A 21,900-nucleotide genomic window follows, 5' to 3' on the forward strand; every position below is an offset into this window, starting at 1 on the left:
AATCTGCTGGGTATCATTTATTTTGGAGTGGTAGACAGGAGACCTATAAGAGAGAATCAGTAGGGGGATTTGCTATCAAAACTACTCTGGTTTCAAAATTTGAGGAGCTACCATGTGGTCATTTGGATCATTTGATGTCTTTAAGACTTCCATTAAGAAAAGGTCACTATGCAACACTCATAAGTGCATATGCTCCAACTATGAATTCATCAGATGAAAAACTTGCCCTCTATCTATCACTTACAGAGATTATACACAATATCCCCCATGATGAGAAAGTTGTCATTTTAGGTGATTTTAATGCTCACGTTGGTGCAAATTGGGAGACTTGGGTGTCTTAGGAAAGCATGGGGCTGGGAGTTCCAACAGTAATGGTTTACTACTGTTACAAATGTGCGTAGAGATGGATTTGTGTGTCATGAACACAATGTTTCAACTAAAGAATAAATATAAAACGACATAGATGCACCCTGGTTCTAAGATAATGGCATCTTATAGATTACATCCTCACCAGGAAACGAGATACTAGGGACTTTACTATTGTACGAGTGATGCGTGGTGCAGAGTGCTGGACTGACCATAGGCTTTTGTGTGCCAAGATGAATTTTGTCGTCAAGCCTAAGGTTAGAGCAAATAATGACAAGTTACCTAAACGGATTTATGTCAATAAACTTAAGATTCAATCAGTATGCAGTGAGTTTGTGAGTGAGATAAATAATTTGTTCTGTGATGGAAGTTGGAAGTCATTCAAAGAAAGAGTATACGAGATTTGTAGTAACATTCTTGGCATTGTTGTAAAGAAACACCAAGATTGGTTTGACAATAATGATGAAGCAAGGATGGCACATGTGAATGACGGAGCCAGCTTGAGCATAATTCTATAATCCAAAAAGAAGAAAGGAAAACAGAAAGTCACTTACTGTAATGTGTTTTTTTTTGCATGACGTTATTGCTCCCCCCCCCAAAAGGCCGATCAATAGGGATCGTGTATCACAAATGTCATAGTATAAAAAGGGGAAACAGATTAGGTTCACCCTGAGATTGTCGTTGTACCTCCCCTCTACTAATCCCCTATAGAATGCTTTGGTTGTGTTGAAGTCACTCAAGGTTGAGCTGGGACGGCATAGTTGCTTGAGAGCAAAGCAACACTCGTGGTACCATTCACCCTTCCTCAGCCTCTATTTGATCCGTGACTGCAGTTCAGTCATGGAGATGAGCTGCGGGAAAGTGCACCTCACAAATTGCGACCACACCTGTTCACCGTTGTCTACGTAGAGCTGGAGATGTTGCAGTCTCAGCATGTGTCTGCGCATCATCAACCACGGCATGCCCAGCCCTCCTTTTAATGGGTGCTAACCATCAGAACGCATCCTTTCCACAAGAAACAGAAGAGAATGTGTTCTAGTTTGGTGATGGTAGGGTTGGGACAAGGCACGACGTTCAGGCGATAGTAGATGACGGACGCGATGTACGTGTTTGCCACCTCCACCCGATCTTTTAGGGACAGCTTACTCTCGGCCCATTGCCGGGCGAGAGTGACTACTCTACTCAATATCTTGTTCCAGTTCTCCGTTTGGAGGTCTGAACCAAACCAGACCCCGAGCAACTTGACTGGACCATCGATCCAGTGTCCTATGATGGAGTGCTGGTGGATGGCATGGGCTTGCTTCTCCAGGTACCGAGCTGCAAGCCCACTGACTTTTCCTGGTTGATTTTCGCTCCTGTTACCGCTTTGTAGTCTTTCAGTGTCTCGCCGACCAGCTCGATGTGTTCCTGGCTAGACACTATGATGGTGATGCCGTCCACATATGCAGACATGCTCGTCCCACATCCCAATTCTTGTGGGATGCCTCTCAGCATCAACAGCTTCCACAATAGTGGCTTGAGAGTCAATACATATAGAAGCGACGAGAGTGGACATCCCTGACAGACTGAATGTGCAATGTCGAAAGGTCTCGATAGATGTCCATTTACACGAATTACCAAACGGATGCCTCTGTACAAAGCAGCTATCCAGTCACAGAAGACGATATCGAAACCAGCCGCTATGAGGACAGCCTCCAAGTATTGATGGTCTACCCCATCAAAAGCTTTGGATTGATCCAAATTGATCATGGCCCCACCCATGCCAGGTTCCTTAACTACCTTGTCTATGATTTAGTGCATCAGATGGAGGTTGTCATGGATGCTTCAGCCCGGCACAGCACACATTTGTGCCTTGTCAACCAGTTTCTTGATGACAAGCACCAACCTCTTGGCTAACACCTTGGTCAAAATTTTCAAGTCTGCATTGAGCATAGGGATGGGCCTAACGTTATCTATTATGTCCCCCTTGTTTGGATCTTTCTTCAGCAGTGTTACAGATCCTCGGCTCACAAAACTGGGGATGCACCCGTTTTGCTGCCAGTTGCAGTACACTGCTGCCAAGACGTCTCTAAACAAGTCTGGCATACAACTGTGCTCATAGGGTAGACCATCCAAACCCAGTGATTTGTCCCTCGAGAATTCTGCCATCACCTCTCACAATTCTGCCACCATGATGGCACCTTTGCAGCACCCTGCCTCTCCTGTCAAGAGTTGTGGCAGGCTGTGGAGATAGGCATTTAAGTCCACCCTGTGTTCTCGCTTGCCACTCATACTGAACAGTCGAGCAAAATGCTGTTGAAAGGCCTCACACATTTTACTTGGCTTGAGTAATTTGCGCCCCTGTTTCATCTACCAGAGACCGAATGGCGGCTTTGTTTCCCTGTTGCACCTCTGCCACTTGGGCCTCTTGCATGGCTCCAACACCTTCATTCCTTAGAGCACGCATTCTAGCTCTGACAACACACCCTTTGTGTTTGGTGTAGAAGGGTGTGTTGTCAGAGCTTTGTGTACCTTCTTTTCCTAAAAGGTTGCCGCATTCCTTTAACATTTCCAGCTTGAATTTTATTTCTCACACCTCCAAATCTTGAACTTTGATACCTTTTTCAGTTGCAGCCGCATAACAGTGGCTTTTGGCTGGTTCAGTTCGCATAGTACTTCTTCCCATTGGTTCTCCCATAAATGGGAAGAAAAATCAATTCTACAACACTCTTGAGTGAAAACAGCAATTTCAAAACAGGAAAAAAAATATGGTACACCCACAAGGGGAGACCTCCAACAACAAAATATCACACTTCAAATGTAGATTTCACCCATGGAAATTATAAATTAAAATGTAAAGGTAAATAGTTTTTCATGCTGTACTGTAAGGTAAGGATAAAGTTTATTGTCAAAATGGGGGAAGCTAGATGTTATTAGCCAAAACTATGAAACTATAACAAATTGGCTAGATCCTGGCAAACCTTTATAAGCAGAGATAATTTTACCCCCTAGTTTTTGTGACAGTTTTTTCTGTGAGACAAAGTTGTTCAATTGGATTCTGGAAGCTATGATTGCCTGTTTAGTTTACACACTTTGTGCTTTCTGTTAGGCTTTTATGGATTATTTTATGCTCCAGGAATTCACCAGAACTTTGGTCAGATTTAAAATAATTTCTGTGTCACATCTGGGTGAGTACAAAAAATCTCTCAAGTTATGTTATGTTATATTTATGTGAATGTTGAACCCTGCATTTGTGGAAGGTTGTGTGGTAATTTTGCTAGCTATTTACTGCTAAGATAAATGTTAAAATTTGTATAAATAGCTAAAGGGTGTATGAATCAAAATTTTTCATGTAGCCAATTTTTGTATTAGACAACTAACTGTAAATTTTGTCTAATGGTTACTCGGCATGCTTGTATGAGGCAGTTTTGTGTGAATTTAAAGCAAACTAGCTTTTTGTTTGACTATTTCATTTTTTAACAATACTTATTGATGTAGTCTAGCAGCCGTTTTGTGTTATGAAATTTTAGTTTAAATGGTTGCTTTGACATTAGATTTAACTATGTTTAGATCCAAGGTTCAAAACCCAAGGTTGAACACCGAATTGATAGAAGACAGATTTTATGACATTCCAAGGTTCGACATCTACTGTTTGAAATCCACTGTTGGAAGGCATATTTTTGAAACACCAAATTTGTGAGGCCAGGTTCTATGTGAGGCCAATTTTGGTGAAATCAAAAACCGGGAGTTGGAGTCTGAATTCTGAACTGTATATATACATATATATATATATATATATATATATATATATATATATATATATATATATATATATATATATATATATATATATATATATGTTACCTTTGACTGCACATCCGGTGTAGCATTTGCATTTTGTTCGTATGTATATTTGTTTGTATGTAAACTGTTTTTTATGCTGACTATTATTAATAATATTTGAGAAAAATCTTACTCATGGTGTGTTGTTGTTTTGGGTTCACCCTATCCTCATTGATTCTGTAAATTCAGGTTATGGCCACCAGGTCATAACATTATATATATATATATATATATATATATATATATATGGCATATATATATGTATATATACATAGTATTTATATATATATATATGTGTACATATATATATATATATATATATATATATATATATATAGTATTTATATATATATGTGTACATATATATATATATATATATATATATATATATAGTATTTATATATATATGTGTACATATATATATATATATATATATATATATATATATATATATTGGATGTGTAATGTCAATGTGAATACCCGTCAGAGTGTAAGTATCTTGAGAGAAAAGCTGAACATTAGAAGCATCAGTTGTGGCGTGCAAGAGAGACGATTGCGCTGGTATGGACATGTGGTGAGAATGGATGAGGATAGCTGCGTGAAAAAGTGCCACACCCTAACAGTTGAAGGAACCCGTGGAAGAGGTAGGCCCAGGAAGACCTGGGCTGAGGTGGTGAGGCAAGACCTTCGTACATTGGGCCTCACCGAGGCGATGACTACTGACCGAGACCTTTGGAAATGTGCTGTGCGTGAGAAGACCCGGCAAGCCAAGTAAGATCGTTGCCAGTGTCCCTGGACTGGTTCTTGTGCGGGTGGCACATGAGATGCACCATTTTGAGTGTGGCCGTTGCCAGTACCGCCTGACTGGCTCCCGTAGGATTTTCGAGCGAGATCGTTGCCAGTGCCCCTGGACTGGCTTGTGCCGGTGGCACATAAACGACACCATTTCGAGCGTGGCCGTTTTCGTGCGGGTGACACGTAAAAGCACCCACTACACTCTCTGAGTGGTTGGCGTTAGGAAGGGCATCCAGCTGTAGAAACTCTGCCAAATCAGACTGGAGCCTGGTGTTGCCATCCGGTTTCACCAGTCCTCAGTCAAATCGTCCAACCCATGCTAGCATGGAAAGCGGACGTTAAACGATGATGATGATGATATATATGTATATATGTAGTGAGAATTTGCAAAATAACAAAAGATGAAGACGGGTGTGTAAACAGCAAACAAATGTATTTGTTTAACACTTGGGAAGTTAGAAAGTCTTTTGCTTTTCGAGCCTATGCCCTTCGACAGAAATGAACACAGAAATAAACAGGGAGAGAAAATAGAAAAAGGTTTAGTGGCTAACGATCTATCATGGCGAATGCCAGACAGAGAGGTCACACAGGCAAGCTAGAAAGAAGGGGAGATAATAAATTGGTGGTGATCCCGAAACGAAGGTGTGCATATGTATGTGAGTGTGTGTGTGTGTGCATGTGGAAGGCAGCTGGTGACCTTGACGTGTGCATGTGTAGGTGTGTGGATGATGGTTAGGTGCTGGGAAGTGGTCAGTGCTAGTGTGTGTGCTGGGAAGGGTATATATATATACATATATATATATATATAATATATTATATATATATATATATATCTATATATATATGTATATATATATATATATATATATATATATATATATATATATATATATATATATACACAAATTCATATACTTTCCATTTATATATATCTTTATGCATATATATACATACATAATAGTTAAACAGGACATCAGACATTAAAGCAAACCAAATATCTCAAGTCACATACAATATTATTATAGGAAAAAATCCAAAATCTTACAGCTGTTTCTGGGATATCCCTGTGCATGGGATATTTTGTCATCAGAGTAAAATAGGGGAATAATATGGAAAATGAGAATGGTATATATCAATAAAATGTAAACATAGAGGAAGGGAGTAAAAGAATAAGGAGATGGAAAGAGAGAAGAAAAAAGAAGCATAAAAGTTCATAGTTAAACTTTCCAAAGTTATGGAAACCAGAGCACGAGTCCTTAGGTGCAATCCTGTGTAGATCCATGAGCGTAAATCTTTAGGTGCAATCCTGCATATATCCACGTGGGTTAAAGTCTGGATACAGTAGACATCTCAAGAAAAATACAGAAACATATCAACATTCAATAACAGAATGGTAGCGGAGGTGGCTATTAATTGGTAAAAGAAAATAAAATAAATAGAAAGAGGGGCAGATAGAATGAGGTAGGGGGGATTTTAAGGATTGGCTATAGGATGAAGTATGGTGCATATGTGTATGCTGTCTAAGGGGTAGCTGAGAAGATAAGAAAGATGATGAGGAGGTACAGAAAGATAGGGTAAAAAAATAGAGTGAAATGAAAGGAATTTAAAGAGAGTAGTAGATGTCTGGTAGTCTCAAAGTCTAAAGTTGTTGGAGAGGAAATTTGGTAGTAATTGCTGGTGTGCTAGGTGCTTTTACATGATACCACACTGGTGCTTTTACTGATGTGGATGAATAGGATAATTTCAAAGTGGATCTGTTAAAGATAGAATGGTACATATGGTTATGTGGGAAATTGGACTATACTATTCTAAAGAAAGCTTTAGTGAGGCCCTTAATGTTTAAAGTGAATGAAGGGTGTATACCAGAGAATAGATCTCCTGCTGCTTTTATTAGGCAAGTTAGGGGAGGTGTAATTTCTAGTGAGTGTTAGAGAGTTGGAAGATCTAATGTTAGTATTAGTGTTCGTAGATCGAGTGTTGTGCATGCGGGTGCTAAGTGGGCAAGATTGACTGATCATAGTAGGAGGGAATGGATATCTAATATTTGTGTGTGTCTGTCTAGAGCTAAGTTTCGAGAGATGTTCCTTAAGTCTAGTATTGGGTATAAATCTAACATTCTGGGAGAAACCACTAGCAGCTAGAGCTTGGTTATAGTAGTTGGCGTAGTTATTGAAGATTTCTTCATTGGCGGATAGATCAAATATTCTGATTATGCTCTTGAAAGTATATTTATGGTAGCTAGATTCTGTGTTGATGTATTTAAGGTATTTATTGGGTTTATGATATGGGAAGTATAGTGAAGAATTTAAATCTAAGGTAACATCTAGAAAATCTGTTGTCCTGTAGGAGTTTTCGAAAGAGATAGATAGGTTAAGGTTCGCGAAGAATTTGTATAAGTGTTTTCTATTATTTTCTAATGAAGATTTCGTTAGGCTGGTTGTAATTAACAATGCATCATCCCTGTACAAACCCCTTTTGATATGGAGGAATTGTGTGTGGAGCTGTTGAAGGAGGTACAATCTGACTAGATCTGTGACCTGAGTAGAGTCAGATGAGCCCATGGTTATATCAAAGAAGCTGCTTCTGTTAGTGTTGCGGTTAGTGCAGGACCAAAGCTTATTATCAAAGGATATGAGGGTCTGCTTGGCGGATAGAATTACACCAATTTCTAGGCTTACATATATATATACTTTCCTTTCATATATACATGTATAGTTTCCATTTATGTATATATAGGTGCAGGTGTGGCTGTGTGGTGAGAAGCTTGCTTCTGGGTTCTGGGTTCAGTCCTATTGCATGGCACCTTGAGTAAGTGTCTTCTACTATAACCTCAGGCCAACTAAAGCCTTGTGAGTGAACTTGGTAGATGGAAACTGAAAGAAGTCTGTCGTATATATATATATATATATATATATATATATATATATACATATCTACATATATGTGTATATATATACATGTATGTGTATGTATTTGTGTGTTTGTGTCTGTGCTTGTCCTCCCACCATTGCTTGACAACCGTTGCTGGTGGGTTTACGTCCCTGTAACTCAGCAGTTCAGCAAAAGAGAATGATTGAATAAGTACTAGGCTTACAAAGTACAAGTTCTAGGGTCACTTTGTTTGACTAAAACCTCTTAAGGTGGTGCTCCAGCATAGCTGCAGTCAAATGATTGAAACAAGTAAAAGAATATATATATATATGTGTGTTTGTGTGTGTGTGTGTGTGCATGTGTGTAATATATACCCACTCACACAGACATGGACATATATATGTACAATATATATATATATATATATATATATATATATATATATATATATATATATATATATATACACATATATACATATATGAGATATATACATATATGTCCATGTATGTGCATGTGTATGCTTGTGCAAGCAGGCGTCAACTGTATTGAATTGTGACCTTTTATGTTAACCCTATCATGTCATGTTCCTGCTACAGTGGAAATAGCTTAAACACTATCTCTGCTAGATTCCTGGCAAAGTGTTAATGAACAACATATATAGAAATGGAAAATAAAATACTAAAATGAGACAACTGATCACATTGTAACTTTGTAGTCAAAGTTAAGAGTGTCCCTCATAATTGTAGTCAGAGTTAAGAGTGTCCCTCATAATTGTTGTTTACTTTTATTTTGAATTGAGGGGGAAAAAAAGATTTTGTGATGAAATGAGCATGTGATGAACCCAGTACTTCATCTTGTAAATGAGCAAAGACTAGACTCTTTATAGTTGAAGAAATTATTGATGATATTTATTCTTTGGATGATTTATTCTTATGCCAGCAATGAGAGTGATTCAGACAATCAAACTAGTGAAAGTGATGAGGTGAATAAATATGGTAGTTGAGAGATAGGCCTATTATTGTTATTCTTCTGAATTTTTTTTTGTGATTCTGTCTATTTTTTTGCCTGAAATCATTATTCTTAAGCTGTATATGTAACTATTTATTTTTTCTGCTCAGGAGCCCAGGTGGAGGACAAAGTTAGACACAGGGGCCCAGGTCTGAGAGGGTTAAAAGCTAACTTAGACATTTGGCAAATGGAGGTCGATAAAATAAGTATTAGATGAAATAAGTACTGGGGTTGTTATGATAAACAAAAACCCATGAAGGCAGTGCCTCAGAATGGCCAAAATTCAATGACTGAATCCAGTAAAAGAGTAAAAGAATTAATGGTGTAAGTGAATTGAAAACACCTATAATTAAGAATCAAAACAGGAATAAAGAATTGGCTAGTTGCTTATTATCACCTTCATATCCACAGTGCCATAAATGACGGAATCTTGGGAAAAATAAAATAAAAATATATCTGGACCCATCCTTGATTTTAGCATGTCATTTTAAAGAAAACATTATATAAATAAAGTGAAGTATATTTGCCACTTAAATGTGGCTGACCCCGAGGGGTGGATGTTACTGTTGCTTTTAGCCCCAGGAGGACATCTCCTCCAGCTGGCTATCGACACACATGTGTCCTGTCTGTATTTGCCAAGGGAAGTTATCTTTCCCATCTTGATCTACGATACGTACGTACTCGAGTTTCAGGGTTATTTGCCAAGGGATGTCTTTTGCATCGAAGGTCAGCGATTGTCGTACGCTGAAGAAAGGAAATAACCCTGAAACTCGAGTACGTACGTATCGTAGATCAAGATGGGAAAGATAACTTCCCTTAGCAAATACAGACAGGACACAGATGTGTGTCGATAGCCAGCTGGAGGAGATGTCCTCCTGGGGCTAAAAGCAACAGTAACATCCACTCCTTGGGGTCAGCCACATTTAAGTGGCAAATATACTTCACTTTATCATGCAGTTACTGTTAATACCTCGTTCAGAGATTTAACATTGATTATATAAATAAATGTAGGAAAAAAACCTGGAAATTAACTTCAAAATTATCACAGAAATAGTTTCAGACTTAATAATAATGTAACTTGAACCTTACCGCATATAATATCAAATTTAAAATATTCTTTGCAGACAGTTGTGAAAATGTTGTCAATTAATCCAAGAAACTCTTTGTGTGTTAATCCAAGACAGTACTTTGTCAGTTAATCCAAGACAATGCAAACATGTTTTAATCCCAATTCATGTATACACAGACCTGAAACAACAGAAATGCACAGTAAGATTGCAGGCAGAAATAAACAGCACTGGGATTTTACCACATACATTTGTTAAACAAACATGTGCGCATGCATGCATGCACACGTGCATGCACACACACACGTGCATGCACACACACACAAAATTTTATCAAAGGAGCATGAAAGAGTAAACAAGGGAGCCTTTAATGCTACCACTAGAGGAAGCAGGTAGTGAATCTGCTTCAAATCACAGACATAAAATATAGAAGAATAATGACACTGGACATTGTAGTTCTTGATATAAAAACAAAGAAATAAATAATCAAATTGATCACAACCTTTAATCAAAGGCCTGCTGAATCAAAACTGATCAGGTTAAACAAGATGACGACACACAAGAATAGTGAATCATTTTGCTTTATATTTTATACCATTTTGTGGTGGAATGGACACAGATCAACCTGATGACAAATAGAACAGAAGATGATGGATGTTTCCAAATCAGATCTTTTCTTTGTTTTGAAATTGCCATTGTCATCCAACAATATAAATGACTCTTGTATATTTTAATGACTTACAGAAATATGAAATGTATATGTGATCCCACAGCATTTGAATCCTGAACAATGATGTATCTCACTCAGTATAATTGTTTAATCAATATAAATCAACAGTTATATACATAAAAAACTCCCAAAAGAATAACATAACATCCAAATAGATTAAGAGACTGATACACTGCCTGATGAGAGAGGAAGAGAGAGAGAGAGAGAGAGAGAGAGAGGCTGTGTGTCTGTGTGTCACACCCTCAATTGTGGGCTTGCCTTGCAAGTTACTTGGTGACCTAACTAATGCTGACCTAACTAATGCTGGTGCCATGTAAAAAGCATCCACTACATTCTGTAAAGAGTGGTTAGCATTAGAAAAACATCAAGTAGTAGAAACCATGCCAAAACAGACAATAGGACTTAGTACAGGCCTCTGACTCACCAGCTCCTGTTGAACCATCCAACACATACCAGCATAGAAAACAGATATTAAATGTTGATACAATAATGATGATATGCATGTATGTATGTATGTGTGTGTGTATGTATGTATGTATGTATGTATGTATGGATGGATGGATGGATGGATAGATGGATGGATGGATGCATGCATGCATGTTTCATTTCAGAAAATTTGCAAGAAGCTAAGATTTGGATTTATATGGATAGAAACATACACGAAATAATATTCAGAAAATTTCACCATATTAAATACATAATTTTTCACAGGAAGCCTTATAATAACTTTTCACAATGTAAATAAGATCACATATAAAGAGGCAACTCAAACAAATGCATGGATTATAATCCTTATAAATCATCAACCAGTCAACATAATACATTTTTGATTGGGTTTCCTCTATACTTAAAAATAAATTTTGGCTTAAGCATCAGAAACATAAACCTGGGAACTATAATCTGATATCAAAAGATGGAATGGATTTTCCAATTTTTTTGTTTGTTCTTTGCTTCTTTTCTTTTGTTGGTGCAAAATTGTGTTTTAAAAATAAAATATACATGGAAATAATATAAGAAATATACCACTGATAAATTAGTCCCAAATTTGTTTTTAGCAGCTGAAGTATCTCAATACATAAAGTAATCTTCATATTCAGAAGATCTGCTCCTTCTACTCCCTAACACATTACAAAAATAAAAACAACAACAGCAATAAAACTTTAGTTTCAGCATATAAAATTTAACTGCAGCTGTTGTTGTTGTTGGCACTCCATCGCTTACGACATCAAGGGTTCCAGCTGATCCGATTAACGGAACAGCCTGTTTGTGAAATTACTGTGCAAGTGGCTGAGCACTCCACAGACACATGTACCCATAACGTAGTTCTCGGGGATATTCAGCATGACACAGTGTGACAAGGCTGACTCTTTGAATTACAGGCACAACAGAAACAGGAAGTAAGAGTGAGAGAAAGTTGTGGTGAAAGAGTACAGCAGGGTTCGCCACCATTCCCTACCAGAGCCTCGTGGAGCTTTAGGTGTTTTCGCTCAATAAACATTCACAATGCCCGGTCTGGGAATCGAAATCGCGATCCTATGACCGCGAGTCCGCTGCCCTAACCACTGGGCCATTGCGCCTCCACTGCAGCTACATAAATATATAATGAATTTGGACTGAATTAAGAGATGTTATCTTCAGAAATGCAACTCACCAAATGAAGAATCTCAAGGTATGCGACAGTGTTCAATGACAACAAACATTAACTATAATAATGAGTCAATAATAGAAGTCTTTGTGGCCTCTCAATAGAAATTTCAACTAAATCTCCTTTAAATCACATCCTTGTATTTTGAAAGGAAAAAAAAATAGGAAGCACATATTGGACAATATAGACCTAGATACACTATACCTGGAAAAAATATGCAAAGAGTGCCACACAATCAAAAAATGTTACCTCTTAATCTCAGATGAGACACACATTGCAAAGGCAACCATGACAGGTATCAGAACCATGAAAAGAAAAGGCCTATGAAAGGTAAAAACCTAACAGTTGTATTTCTCTCCTGTTCTAAAATTTTACCCAAAATATCAAGACTAAATAAACATTTCTAAAGTAACATTTCAATATCTTTGTTATTGCCATTATTCATACTTAATAGTCAAACCACATTACTACTGCATACACTGAATTTCAAAATATTTTGAAAGCTTTAAGTAAACTACAACAGTCTTCTCTTTCCCCTCTCCCCACTCTCTCACACATACACTCTGTGTGTGTGTGTGTGTGTGTGTGAGTGTGTGTGTGTGTGTGTGTGTGTGTTTATATATCACCATAATCATCAGTTGAAGTCCACTTTTCCATGGTTGCATGGGTCTAGTGAAATTTGTTGAGGTCAATTCTATATGGCTGAATGCCTTTCCCACTGCCAACCTTCACATAATTATAAGCAAGGTAGTATCTTCCCATCACCATTCATGTTTCTCATGGAAGATTGAAAATAAGCAACATCACTTGTATAATGGTGATGTTCATTCATGACTATCACATGGATACACACATATATATGATGGGCTTCTTAAAGTTTTCATCTACCAAATCAACTCACAAGTTTTTGGTCAGCCTGACACAATAGTAGAAAACGTTCAAACTGTTGCACTTATGCATGTGTATATGTATCCCTATCTATATTACAGCCAAAGCGCTCCTTCTTATCTTTAATAGTAGTAATAATAATAATAATAATCCTTTCTACTGGAGGCACAAGGCCTGAAATTTTTAGGGAGAGGACTAGTTGATTACATTGAACCCAGTGCTTCACTGGTACTTAATTTATCGACCCCGAAAGGATGAAAAGCAAAGACAACCTTGACGGAATTTGAACTCAGAATGTAGCAATGAGCGAAATACTGCTAAGCATTTTGCCCGGTGTGCTAATGATTCTGCCAGTTCACTGTCTTAGTAGTAGTCGTAGTAGTAGTAGGATGATGCAGCAGAAAACGACGATGACGACAAAGGTAAGAAGAAGAAGAAGAAGAAGAGGTAAGAAGAAGAGGTAAGAAGAAGAGAAGAAGAAGAGGTAAGAAGAAGAAGCAGAAGAAGAAGAAGAAGAAGAAAAAGAAGAAGAAGAAGAGGTAAGAAGAAGAGAAGAAGAGAAGAAGAAGAAGAAGAGGTATGAAGAAGAAGAAGAAGAAGAAAAAGAAGAAGAGGTAAGAAGAAGAAGAGAAGAGGTAAGAAGAAGAAGAAGAAGAGGTAAGAAGAAGAAGAAGAAGAAGAAGAGGTAAGAAGAAGAAGAAGAGGTTCGAAGAAGAAGAAGAAGAAGAAGAAGAAGAAGAAGAAGAAGAAGAAAGATGATTGTAGTAAACCCAATTTACTTCACCAGACATCCTAATAATAAACAACTAAACACGATAGCAAACGAATGTACACAGATTTATAATAGACAATAAAAAGATCTTAGAAACAGAAATAGGACTTGCACAAAGAATTTCCACTGGAAATAAAACAAAATAAACTATTCATATACAAAGCACATAGGCACACACACACACATGCATGCACACACACACATGGACACACACACACAAGCCCTTCAAACACAAAGGAAATAACAAACCAGAAAGAACTACAGATATAGTAGATAAGTCTTCAAAAGACAATGAAAATAAAACAATAAAAAATGCAATAGATAGACCATACACAAAAGAACATGTCATCAGAAGAAAACAGAAAAAAATAAACAAAGAAAGAAAAATGTAAAACTAGAATCGAGAATGATGGCAACATAAGATACCTTGGAAAGAACTGTTCAAATGTCTAGCTGCAAAATATACTTGTAATTCTACACATAGGTGCAGGTATGGCTGTAAGAAGCTTGCATCCCAACCACATGGATCTGGGTTCAGTCCCACTGTGTGGCACATTAGGCAAGTGCTTTTTACCTCAGGCTATGGTAGAAACCTTGTGAGGCAATTTGGTGGGTGGAAACTGAAAGAAGCCTATTGTATATATGTGTGTGCATGTGTTTTCATGTCTGTGTTTGTCCTCCATCACAGCTTGATAACTGGTATTGGTCTATTTACGTCCCTATAACCTAGTGGGTTGACAAAAGAAACTGATAGAATAACTACCAGGCTTGACAAAAAATACTAGGTACTGGGGTCAATTCATTCAACAAAAAGGTCCCCAAGGCAGTGTCCCAGTATGGCTGCTGTCTTATGACTGAAACAAATATAAGATTATAACAAATAGTGCCAATAAAGGAGCCCCCTGTTCAGTATCTAAAGCTGCTAGAAATATCAACCAAACTCTAATAAATCACATTCTACTGTTTTTAACAAGGACATATTGAATGATGCAGTTATACAGTGGCTTGGTATGGGTTTTTACAGCCAAAACCCATACCTGTGTGCCCTGTGTGGTAACCAAACTGCTCACATGGTTCCTTAAACATAACACAGTTTTGACTACTGCAAATACATACATTATATCATCATCATCGTTTAATGTCCGCTTTCCATGCTAGCATGGGTTGGACGATTTGACTGAGGACTGGTGAAACCAGATGGCTACACCAGGCTCCAATCTGATATATATATATATATATATATATATATATATATATAGGAGAAGAAAATGTTATCTATTTAATTAAAGACATACCAGTGAAAACCAAGAGTTTCCCATTGTTATTATATCCATTTTCTTCTCCCATATAACCTAAACTCCGGTTTACCAACTGAACCACCTGCTACCGTACAACCTTACAAAAGACTGTACCTACCCAGCTAATAGCCAGGAGTGTCTTGGGACATAATTATCCCTTAGAGCTATTAAACCCCTCTATCTGATACCTATACATACATATATATATATATATCCTTTAAGTTCGTTTATGGGAAACATTTTGAATATGTATGTAACAGTTCCAATTCTATTACGCTGGCTACAGGCTAATGATGCCAACTAGCAAAACCAATTTTTGGGGATTGCAACATAATCTACCTGATGTCCATTCATACTACAGACTGTACTGTAATTATCCCAAGAATATGGACTGTAATCTTAAGAAACATGTGATTTGTGGAAACATGTGTAGCAATGCATTAAAATACTTATAAATTCCATTCAAAGATTATTATTATTACTATATATATATATATATATATATATATATATATATATATATATATATATATGTAGTGGTTATCCTGTATAGTCCACACTACACATAATGATCATAATCACCATCATTGTTTAATGTCTACTTTTCCATGCTTGCAAGAATCAGAAGGAATTTGCTGAGGCAGATTTTCTGCAGCCAGATGCCCTTCCTGTTACCAATCCTCACCTGTTTCCAAGGAAGGTAATATTTCTCCATGGCCTGACATGCTTTACATGGAAGAGTGGAAACAAAGGATGCCTCTTGTAAAATGGTGACATTTATTTACAACTATCACATGAGATTATGGTAAAAAAATATTAACACACACACACACACACACATGCATGTATCTATACATATGTATGATGGGCTTCTTTAAGTTTCTGTCAACTAAATCTGCTCACATATCTTTGGTCAGCTCAAAGTGTAGTAGAAGACACTTGCACGACCAGAACCTGAGACCATGTGGTTGGCAAGCTAATTTCTTACTACAAAGCCATGCTAGCACCTATATCCACTGTATTATGTCCAAAGACACACAAAAAAAAAAGGGGAAAAAAAAAAAGGAAAAGAAAGAAAGATATGATTGTTATAACTGGAATGTCTTCAATCACAGATCTGCTTGATCAAGGTTGACTTGGGGCTAAACAACAACAGCAAACAGAATATTAGCATACAAGACTACAGAATGATCAGAATGAACAATGAGAAAAATCTAACAGAAGCCATAAATAAAATAAGAGAGCTGACCATAATAAAATTAATCAATATGGACTGAAGAAGCTATGAATAAACAAACATTTTCAGGAAATAAAGGCCAAATACAAACAGGTTCTCTAAGAAATGTTTTCTACTGTAGTAAACTAGAATATTACTTTGCTAAATAAGCTAATTTACTCAGTGACCGCAGGATCAATCCCAATAAAGTGAATCATTAAAATAAAAAGATATAATATAGAAAAATATAAGAAAATACAATGTTAACCCTTTTGTGATCATATTTCTAATGACATATGATCAATTAATTTTGAAATTAATCCATGATATAGAGAAATTTAATAAAATAACTGTGTGGTAAGAGGTTTGCTTCCCAACTGCATGGTTCTGGGTTCAACCCCACTGCATGGCACTTTTGGCAAGTGTCTTCTACTATAGCCATTGTCTGTGAGTGGATTTGGGAGACAGAAACTGAAAGAAGTCCATCACATATATATGTATGTATATCTTTGTATCTGTGTTTGTCCCCAACCACCATTTGAAAACTGGTGTTGGTGTGTTTACGTTCCTGAAACTTAGCAGTTCAGTAAAAGAGGTCGATTGAATAAGTACCAAGCTTAAAAAAAAAAAAGTACTGGGGGTTAATTCATTTGACTAAAAACTCTTCATGACAATGCTCCAGCAAGGTCGCAGTCTAAGGACTGAAACAAGTAAAAAAATTTAAAAAAAGGTACATTATTAAGTTGATGCTTGGAACATAAATGTTTCTTTCATGAAATTATGAATATTAGTATTAATTTTAATACAAACCCCTTACAGCAAGAGATTTTGTATCAGAGAACTTAGGTACAGTCTCATGTGTGTTGGTATTGAAAGAGTTTAGGAAAGGGAAAATAAAGCTTAACTAAAACAAGTGATCCAGGCAACAACATGCAAGAAGAGAAAGCATAGCTAAACAATCGATCCAGGCAATGACATGTAGAATAAGATGTGCTCAAAAAAAAAAAAAAAAAAATGTGAGTGCTTCTATCAGAATTAGAATTCTACTGAGACATTAACAAAAAAAAAAGAAAAAAAAAAGAGTGAAGGAAAAAAAAGAGTAAAAATATCACACAGAGAAAGATACAGTAACAACAATAGAAAACCAATTATATTGGGAGAGTGAATGGACCAGAATACAAAACATGTTAAAGATGTACAATGGATGAAAAAAAAAAAGCAGGAGAAAAGGATAAAAAATAGACTATAACATTATAAGTATGGTCTAGCATAACTAGTGGGGAATTTACTAATACAATCAAGACTGCTAGCAACTAGAAGGTTGTCATTACTGATAAAGTACTCAATTTGTGGTTAATGTACTTAATAAGTAGACAACAAACTATAACAATAGCATTCAGTGAATTACTAAAGAGATGAGAGCCAACACCAGAAAGGTTATTAAAAGGAAAACAATACCAATTTCCCCAATACAAAAATATCAGAAACCCCTAAAACTACAGATCAACAACTTATATATCCATAATATATATAAAGTCCTGACATCTATACTCTCTAACAGGATGACTGCTTATAATATATAATAATAACTTATCAGAAAAGCAGGGTGTTGGAAGGAGATGTATGAATGTAAAGAACCAGTACTGGTAAATCAAAACAGTTACTGAAAATAGCTGGGGGAAAAAAATTGAAGCATGGCATGGATTGATTACTGAAAAGCCTTCAGTAATATAACACAATTCTAGATTCAGTAGAGTTTGTACATAAATAAAGCAACACCAGTGATCACATTATATCATGAAGTAAAACACCAGTAATACTGTAAGATAAAAAAAACAAAATTTCTCCATAGGGGGAATTTTTGCACTTATGAGGAATTTTTCAGATTGTTCCCCCACTCTCTTGTTTGTCTTTATCTCAAACAAATTGGTTGGACTAATCCACTAACAACTAGAAATGCTACGCATGACTGCAAGCCAACAATGGACCCTCAGTGTGGCTACTCAACTTGCTAGAAATTGCATGTAAATCTCTCTCAAATCCCATTCTATCACCTTCCAGATAAAATAATGTATTCCTAAATACCCTGGCTGGAACATCTTTGATTATAGGTCTCCTGAATCAAATCTGCACTTGATTCAGTTAAATATTAACATCACCACTATGGATAAATCATAAACCAGCTCATTTATATGGAAGGTTTTAAACTGTGTGCAAAGAGACAACACTCAGTCGATAAACTATATGGATTCAGAAGAGTTATCAAAATGTTTGTAGGATTAAACAAATAAAGCTACTCTAAGAAGCAAATTGATTAATATTCAAAATATTCAGTTGTATCTATAGACAGACAACAGAGAACAGTACAGAACAGAACCTATATCAGACCTAAGGTGACATGATAGAACTGCACACATTTGAGGAATACAAAGATACAACCAGGTAGTGCAGTGTAAAAACATCAGTATGTTGAAAAAATAGACAGGCACAGGCATGGCTGTGTGGTAAGAAGCTTGCTTTCCAACCACATGGTTCCAAGTTTAGTCCTGCTGCATGGTACCTTAGGCAAGTGTCTTCTATAGCCTCGGGCCGACCAAGACCTTGTGAAAGGATTTGGTAGACAGAAACTGAAAGAAGCCTGTCATATATATATATATATATATATATATAGTTCAAATTTACAGACTGCAAAAGACAAAGACAGGTGAAGGAACAACAAGCCGGCGTATTAGTTTGATGCTTCGGAAGAATGGAAAAGTCTTTGACATTTTGAGCCTATGCTCTTCAACAGAAAAAGTTGAAAGGAAAAGAGATGGAGAGAGAATGAAAACATTTGTAGGGATATGTGTGTGTGTGTGCTTTTGTCATTGTGTCTCCCCACCCACTGCTTGACAACCACTGTTGGTGTGTTTACATCCCTGTAACTTAGCAGTTTGATAAAAGATACTGATAGAATAAGTACCAGGCTTAAAAAATAAGTACTGGGGTTGATTCATTCAACGAAAGGTTCTTCAAGGCAGTGTCCCAGCATGGCCATAGTCTAATGACTGAAACAAGTAAAAGATAAAAGATCCTTGCATATCAATAAAAATTTTGAGAAAAAAAAAACAAAATAAAAGCCATAGGTACATGGAGACTTAAACAGGGTGGTAGAGTCCAGTTATGAAGCCATGTGATCTAGTTCTTAGGGTGTTGCACTCTCAATTGTAAGATTGTGGTTTTGATTACTGGGCTGGGTGAAGCATTGTGTTCTTCAGCAAGACACTTCATTTCACATTGCTCCAGTGCACTCAGCTCTAAATGATTTTCAGCAATAGCTGGGAAGTTAACTTTGTGACAGACTGACATTCTGTTCATGGGAAAAATGTTGCAATCTCAGTCATTTATATGCTTTGGACAATAGGTTAAACTCCACCATATGAGTTCTAAGACTCATGATAGACCTATGGTCCAATTAACTACAAAAGAAAATTTTATAATGCTCTTATCTTAGTTTTTCCTTGGGGCTGGCCAGATTGGAGCAATATCGAGAATAACCAGCCGACATTGCAAGGATAATGCAATGACCTGTCCGTGTTTTCTTTATATAGTGTATCTGTATGTTTTGTCCCTTTCTTGTATCACCTAACTGTCTGGATGTTTTGCGTCCTTGTCCCATTCTGTATTATTTATACATACATACATATATATATATATATATATATATATATATATATATATATGGAGAGAGAGTGAGAGAGAGAGTTTTTGAAGCAATGTACAGATATTGTATGTTTGGAAGAACAAGGTAGTCAGAATGTTGGCTGATTATATATATTTTTTATTCATATTTTATTTACACTTTTAGTGCATTTTTCCATTATTAGATTTATCAAAAAGTGGTTTAAAGTTAAATTTCTTGGCCTTTTTATATATAAAAATTTTTGTGGAGTTTGCTAAGGGAGAAGAAAGAGGAAAAAAATATTTAATTATATTAATTAATTATTAAAAAAAAAAAATCATAATGCATACTTATGTATGTGTGCACAAATATGAACATGTACATATATAGATGTCTTTGAGTATGTGTGTGTGTGTGTTTATATATATATATATATATATTGTTGTATTTCGGGATCGTCTCTCTTTTTTTTTTTTTTGCCAAATAAACACATGCACTATATATTTGTTCTTCACCTCTTTATTACTGTTTTTATTTTAACTTGTGTCTATTGTCTGGAAATCTTTTGTCACACATCTATGGCCTCTTCAGTGACACTTTGCATCCTTGTGTGTACTCCTGCTCTGCTTTGTTCATTCTGACAGAACGGACAATGGTCATGAGTTAAAATAAAAAACAGTAATAAATGAGTGAAGAATGAATATATATAGTGTGTGTGTTTATTTGGCATAAAAAATAAAAAAAAATTACCATCCTGAAATACAACAATATCTGTTGCAACACACAGTTTCACATCACAAATGTGTGTGTGTGTGTGTGTGTGTGTGTGTATATATATATATATATGTTAGCATCTCAGTAAATTGAAAATAATGTTGGTCAATCAAACATTTTCATAACATTAGAGCAGATGTTATGAAAAGTTGTCATAAAATACCCAACTGGAAAGTCCTTGTTAGAGGCAATGCAAGAGCTATTAGTTACAAAATAAAAGAAAAAAATTGAAGCACTAAGATAAGAAAATAACAAAACAAATGTTATCCTATGTGGATTAGAACAGTTGCCAGAATAGATTGTTGTGTGCTTGAAGGGCTCTGGTCAATAATGTATCTCCCAATAATGTAATAGTTATAAAACTTAACACACACACTCCAAATAACAGCAATCTCTTAATATATTCTAATAGCAAATTTATTTGGATGTTCTGTTATTACTTTGTGTTTTATGTATATAACTTAATTTATATTAATTAAGCAATTATGCTGAGGTACCTCATTGTTCAGGCTTCAAATGCTATAAGATCACATATGCATTTCATATTTCTATAAGTCATTAAAATATACTGGTCATTTCTGTTGTTGGATGACAATGGCAAGTTTTACCTTCCATTATACTTTAGCCTTCAACACTTAGCATAAAGCCACCTTCCCCATCTCTCAGACAAACTCAATTGAGGGGCTTTTATCATTTATCTTCTTTACATTGTCTTGCAAGTTACTTAACAACTTAACTAGTGGTACAAAAAGAAAAATGCATCCAGTACACACTGTAAAGTGATTGTTGTTAGGAATGGCATCCAGTTGTAGAAACCATGTCAAATCTGACACACGTGCTTGGCAAAACTTCTGTGTTCCACTGGACCATGTCAAATCATCCAACCCATGCCAGCATGGAAAGCAGATATTAAACAATGATGATGACGACGATGATGATGTGTGTGTGTGTGTGTGTGTGTGCACATGAGAGAGCATGTATGTA

At 36.2% G+C, this 21,900-nt stretch overlaps 1 long non-coding RNA gene across 3 annotated transcripts in view; it reads right to left on the reverse strand.

Annotated features, from left to right (window-relative positions):
- LOC149136066 (uncharacterized) overlaps positions 1-21,900 on the reverse strand; it is a 238,785-nt gene that overhangs the window by 49,589 nt on the left and 167,296 nt on the right. For all 3 annotated transcript variants that reach the window (XR_016241524.1, XR_016241523.1, XR_016241525.1), the window contains exon 3: positions 9,955-10,113. This is a non-coding gene — a long non-coding RNA (uncharacterized LOC149136066). The remainder of the gene's footprint in view (positions 1-9,954; positions 10,114-21,900) is intronic.

This window comes from Octopus bimaculoides, chromosome 4 (assembly GCF_046866305.1).
Source record: "Octopus bimaculoides isolate indiv1 chromosome 4, ASM4686630v1, whole genome shotgun sequence".
NCBI classification, from domain to species: domain Eukaryota; kingdom Metazoa; phylum Mollusca; class Cephalopoda; order Octopoda; family Octopodidae; genus Octopus; species Octopus bimaculoides.